Source organism: Solanum stenotomum, chromosome 1 (assembly GCF_019186545.1).
Source record: "Solanum stenotomum isolate F172 chromosome 1, ASM1918654v1, whole genome shotgun sequence".
Lineage (NCBI taxonomy): Eukaryota > Viridiplantae > Streptophyta > Magnoliopsida > Solanales > Solanaceae > Solanum > Solanum stenotomum.
Genome location: NC_064282.1, coordinates 34,032,206 through 34,037,733, shown reverse-complemented (window position 1 = coordinate 34,037,733; position 5,528 = coordinate 34,032,206). Strand labels below are relative to the sequence as shown.

General features: G+C 32.7%; 1 long non-coding RNA gene across 1 annotated transcript; it reads right to left on the bottom strand.

Annotated features, from left to right (window-relative positions):
• Positions 1 to 376: 376 nt before the first annotated feature.
• On the bottom strand, positions 377 to 4,612 carry LOC125852573 (uncharacterized). The gene is made up of 3 exons (XR_007445026.1): positions 4,541 to 4,612; positions 4,236 to 4,341; positions 377 to 875 (listed from the first exon to the last, which is right to left on the bottom strand). It is a non-coding gene; the product is annotated as an uncharacterized LOC125852573 (long non-coding RNA).
• Positions 4,613 to 5,528: the final 916 nt, after the last annotated feature.

Sequence of the window (5,528 nt, the reverse complement as noted above, 5' to 3'; positions counted from 1 at the left end):
AAGGTGTTACATTTTGTTGTAGGAGTATCAGCACTTGATACAGCTTGAACATGAAATATCTAGCTAAACGCATTTCAAATAAATATTTATTTAACAAAAATGATATATAATGCATATTATAATTATTGAATAGTTCTTTCTAGTGAATGTGAATAATGCATCTTTGGAATTGTTAAATGAGAGATGATTTCCTAATAGAATCCTTAAGGGGGCATTTCATCAAACACCTTGGTAGTGTGAAAGTTCCTTCCTTCAAATTCAGATCTCATAAAAGCATTTGAACACTCACCCAAAATGCAAGTATAAGTGTTCTAATAAAACATGAAGAGCAAAATCCAATATCCAGAAACGTTTATCCAGAAATGAAAAATATATAAAGCCTAAGAGAACTTCAGAAGTAAAATAATGGCTCCGATAAAATCGAGCAAAACCAAAGGTCGATAATCTTTCGGCCTCATTTTCTTCTGTTTTCAATTGTAGATATGGAAAAAATGAAGATGGAGACTTTACTTTCTCTGTGGCGTGTTCATTTCTCTGCCCTTCACTTTCTCAGGTGTTCAAATGAATTTCTGGCGAAAAACACACACATGCAAGAGTATCCAACACACCCGAAATCCAAGAAATGCTAAAGTAGAAGTAAAAGGTGCAAAAGAAATTCAAGCAACATTAGGATTTGGGATTAACAAAAGAAGAAGAACACTTCAAGTACACTTGTTTTGGTATGAAGTACACGTATTGCTGCCATAGACGATTCTGTTCTTACCAGAATTTTGGCTAGGTTGGCTCATTCAAATAATGGGACGTTAATAGCATAATTTTCTGGGGTTGTCCCTCATCATCACCAAAGCAAGATAGTAGTTGTATAGTGTTGTTTCCTGTTTAGATTTAGCAAAATCAAAGGAATTAGTTCAGGTCACAAGTTAATTTTAACAAAAAGGGACAGCTTGTGAAATGAATCTGTGCCAGAGATGAACCATTAGCTGCAACTCTATTTTCTCCTCTTATATAATCCATATTTCCTTAAACCACTCTTACAGTTAAAACTTAAACATCAGAAAAACGCAAAGACACATATGAGAAGACATTGAGGGATTATGGCACCTAAATTTAAAAAGAACAACCTGTGTTCATTTGAAATGAACTCAAAATTCGAAACTCACAACCTATAAAGAGGTTAAGAAGTAAGAATTAATATTATTACGTTGCAACAATTAACCATCACAAAGTGTCTGCTGCAAGATTACAAGTGTATAAAGTAACAACCATAAGATGCCTGCTGCAAGAATATAAACTGTTGGGATAGATGTAGCTGAAAAAAGTAGAGGAAGAAGATGATGGGAAAAAGAGTTGAAGAGAATAGAGAAGGCAGTATGTGTTTTCATTAACAGCATACAAACACCTTTGTTGGTAGATCTCTAATTTACTAAATCGAAATAGATGAAGATAAACCAATTACGATAGTTTTTGATAAATGAAATTTTAATTAGCCCGAGAATGAAAATGAGGGCATAATTAGGCTAAAGTTTGAGAAAACTTTGCAAGGCAAACTTCAAGTAAAGTTGAGAGAAATAGAAAACCTCAATACCACATATGAAGTCCTATTTCATTCAAGTTCATCACAAATCAAAAGCTAAGAATCCTTTCACTTCATATGAGATTAAATGATAAATTGTTCATCAATTTGCTATTAGAACCTGTCTATTCAGTGCCCAGAAAATGTAATCTGTTATTCCTGCAAATTACTGAGAAGGCCACACATCAGAAATAGTGGGGCAACTTTATGTTAAATGTATCAACAAAAAGAGAGGGATAATACTTATATTAAATAAATATGAAGCAGAAGAAATTATATTCTAAATGAACAAATTCAAACTTAAAAATACTCCTCCTTATTCCTGAAGAATGAGTGTCAAAGGGATTGGTGAAGAAAGATTTTCACAATTTCCGCAGATTACAAATTTATATCCCGATTTGGAGCAGTCAAAGTTAATAAAATGGGAAAGAGTTTAAAGCCGATTCGAAGTGAGAGCTATGCTTGTTGTTATTAGACTTTAGAGCACACCTAGACTCGTTACCACAAAAGCCTCTGTACATCAAAGTTATATACATATTTATTTCTATTTTCAAACATGCATGGGAAAATTAAATACATTTTATGATACACAACCTAAGAATCCAAAGAAAAATGGGAAAAAAGCAACCATTATAGGTTCTTTTCAAGAGTTGGACACATTACCGAAAAATTGGGGGAGAAGGGGAACTAAAACTTGGTGTAACCAAAGATTACAACAACACCGAAGAAAAATTTGAGGCTCAAACATAATTTGAAGGGTGCTAGCTACGCGAGCATATGGTAGATTCTACCGATGAACAAGGAAAGAAAGCATAAACTGGATACACATGTGAAAAGTTAATTTACAAATTTACCCCAAAGTTAACATTAGAATTACTTATTTGCCCTTGTTCGTCCTTCCCTACTGCCACTTCTAAATAAGACAAGAATATGAATATTGAAATCAATATCATAATGGAACCTCGTCAAGAATGAGAATTATGCATACTAATCAGCTGCTTTCTTTATCAAGTATTATCCCAAAGAATAAAAGAACAGTAATTATTTGATTCTTCATTAGTCTGATAATGCACATTTTGCTAGTCGTAGAGAAATTCCTTAAGATATATGTATGCTAAGGGAAAGAGAATCACCCACAGAAGCATGCCACTAAAACAGTTGGTTCTTCAAATTGGTTTTTCACTGCATTGTTGAGATTCTCTTACAGAAGACAGGCAGAAATATCCGTAACATCGTATATCATCACATTGACTGATTAAGGGTGATGTCATATAGGTGTAAGTATCTAGTAGGAGTACATGCAGTTTTTTGGCAGTTCTTTTATGTATTAAAATAATTTGTGTGAAGTACCTACACCCATATTTCACCCACTCAACATGTGTACGTCAATGCAAATGAAAGGACCCAGGTAACATAGGTCACACTAAGAGATTTTCATCCTCATCGGAGATGAAATGGAACTGAGAGTAATTTCTACTTAAATAAATATGATGGGAAAGAACATGTCAGAGGCATAGTTATCACAAAGATAAGAAAATGTACTAAAGCAACTTAATGAAGCATATGTGCATTAGGTGTTTTGTAATCTCTCCATGAAAAGCAGGATTTACATGACTTCAGCAAGTTAACTGAAGTTGAGCCAGGTACATTGACTCATATTTCCTAGTTTTTTCAGAGTAACTCACAGTTATTATCTAAGTCCATCTAATAAATGATCTCATTTAACAATATATATGTTTGAAATTGTCTCAAAACACACTTTAGAAAAGTCAACCAATCAAATGGCACCCAAAAATTGCTCAGAATTGCCTATCCTTTCATCCAATACATAGAGCTATCTTGGTTCTACCTGAAAGAGTCAATTACCCAAACTAACACATCAACTGATATATGTACTATTTTAGTAATAACAGTAGTTGCAGCATACATAAAAAGTTAACAGTCCATCATAAGTAATCCCCTGTGAAGGATCTCAACAATATCAAAGCATAAATAGTTGGCACATAGGAAAAGATGACTTGTAATAATTTAGACTGCAAAGAGAAACCCCTATGTTAAGGGGTAAGGTTTTTGAATTGGACCTTGGAGAGGAAGTTGGATACTATCAAATCTGATGTACTATTTTCAAAGCACAAAGACTTACTAATAAACTCATGCTGACGCACAATTCGGTTACTATGGATATTAAAACCTTAGTAGCAATTAGAGTCCTCTTTTATTTCAAAGCATAAGGGATGGGTTTGTTTCTTCGTTTCTCATTATATAGATAAAACAATATGGTTGGATCATGCAGCTTCCAGAATCAAATATAAGGCAAAAACACAAAGGCCAAAGCAGATTAGAAAAAAGTTGAAGAAACCACTCCAACCATTAAGAAAAGCAATTAATTGGTAGCCATATTGGACTGATTATCACCCTCTTATGTAGTGAAGCAAGCCAACAATGTCAATGACTACGTCTAAACTCCAACATCTCTGTTAACTTTTTGTTTTCTCTCATCAAATATGCCAATGTTTTTCCAATCAATCACTAAAGCACTAATAAAACTTTATCAGAAAAGTAAGTATTTTCTACTATGTATAAGTGCAATAATAATCTCCCTTTATCTTCAAATATAATAGCTTAGACTCACCACCAGAAGCCAAAGAAAGTCAATACTGACCTAAAATCTTCATAATTGACAGAGGAATATGTTGTAGAAATGTGTAAATCTTTTATTTGATTGAAGCATTCCACCATCAAACACCTTTGTTGCACCAATTGTTAACCTGAAGAGAAAATGGTTATCTTTGAGCTTGCACTCAAAATCATCCATAAGATTAAACCTGACTATCTAAATTCAAACATGAATAAGTATATTAGAAAAATTAGTACATGCATATTGAAATCCAATGAAAAACAACTCAAAAAAATAAATGGCAATTACAAATAATAGAATTTCAATAATAAAGAAAAATGCTTTAAAACCTCAAAAACATAAATATCTCGCAATTTGAATGCTAAATTCCTCACTATCAGAAAAAAAAAAAAGGAAAAAAAAAAGAGGAAAAAGGATAAGATTGGAGAACCATTAAGAAGAAAATTGTATAATTTTAGAGAGAAATTATGTAAAATGCTTAAAACCCTAAAATTTAATTAATTGAAGAAATCAGTGGTAGGAAGAGGAAGAATACAAAATTTGCCTGTACACGTGGTTTGCTAAGAAATAAGCACAATACACGTGCTTATACAAAAGCAAAAGTGATTGAATGACCAATCAGATAAGTCCAGGTTTAAAGTACAATTGATAGTGCTATTGGTACAATATACAATTGAACTTGTTTTTGGTACAATTTTCTTAAGCTATGTTAGTCCTGTCCAACTGTTTAATTAATTGAAGAAATCAGTGGTAGGAAGAGGAAGAATACAAAATTTGCCTGTACACGTGGTTTGCTAAGAAATAAGCACAATACACGTGCTTATACAAAAGCAAAAGTGATTGAATGACCAATCAGATAAGTCCAGGTTTAAAGTACAATTGATAGTGCTATTGGTACAATATACAATTGAACTTGTTTTTGGTACAATTTTCTTAAGCTATGTTAGTCCTGTCCAACTGTTTAATTAATTGAAGAAATCAGTGGTAGGAAGAGGAAGAATACAAAATTTGCTTGTACACGTGGTTTGCTAAGAAATAAGCACAATACACGTGCTTATACAAAAGCAAAAGTGATTGAATGACCAATCAGATTGGTCCATGTTTAAAGTACAATTGATAGTGCTATTGGTACAATATACAATTTAACTTGCTTTTGGTACAAATTTCTTATGCTATGTCAGTCCTGTCCAACTGTCCAATTTAAGTTGCTTTTGGTACAATTTTCTTATGCCATGTTGGTCCTTCCCAACTCTCCCTTCTATATAAGGAAATAAATATATAATACATACTTGAAGTTGTTAGCATCATTCAGAATAA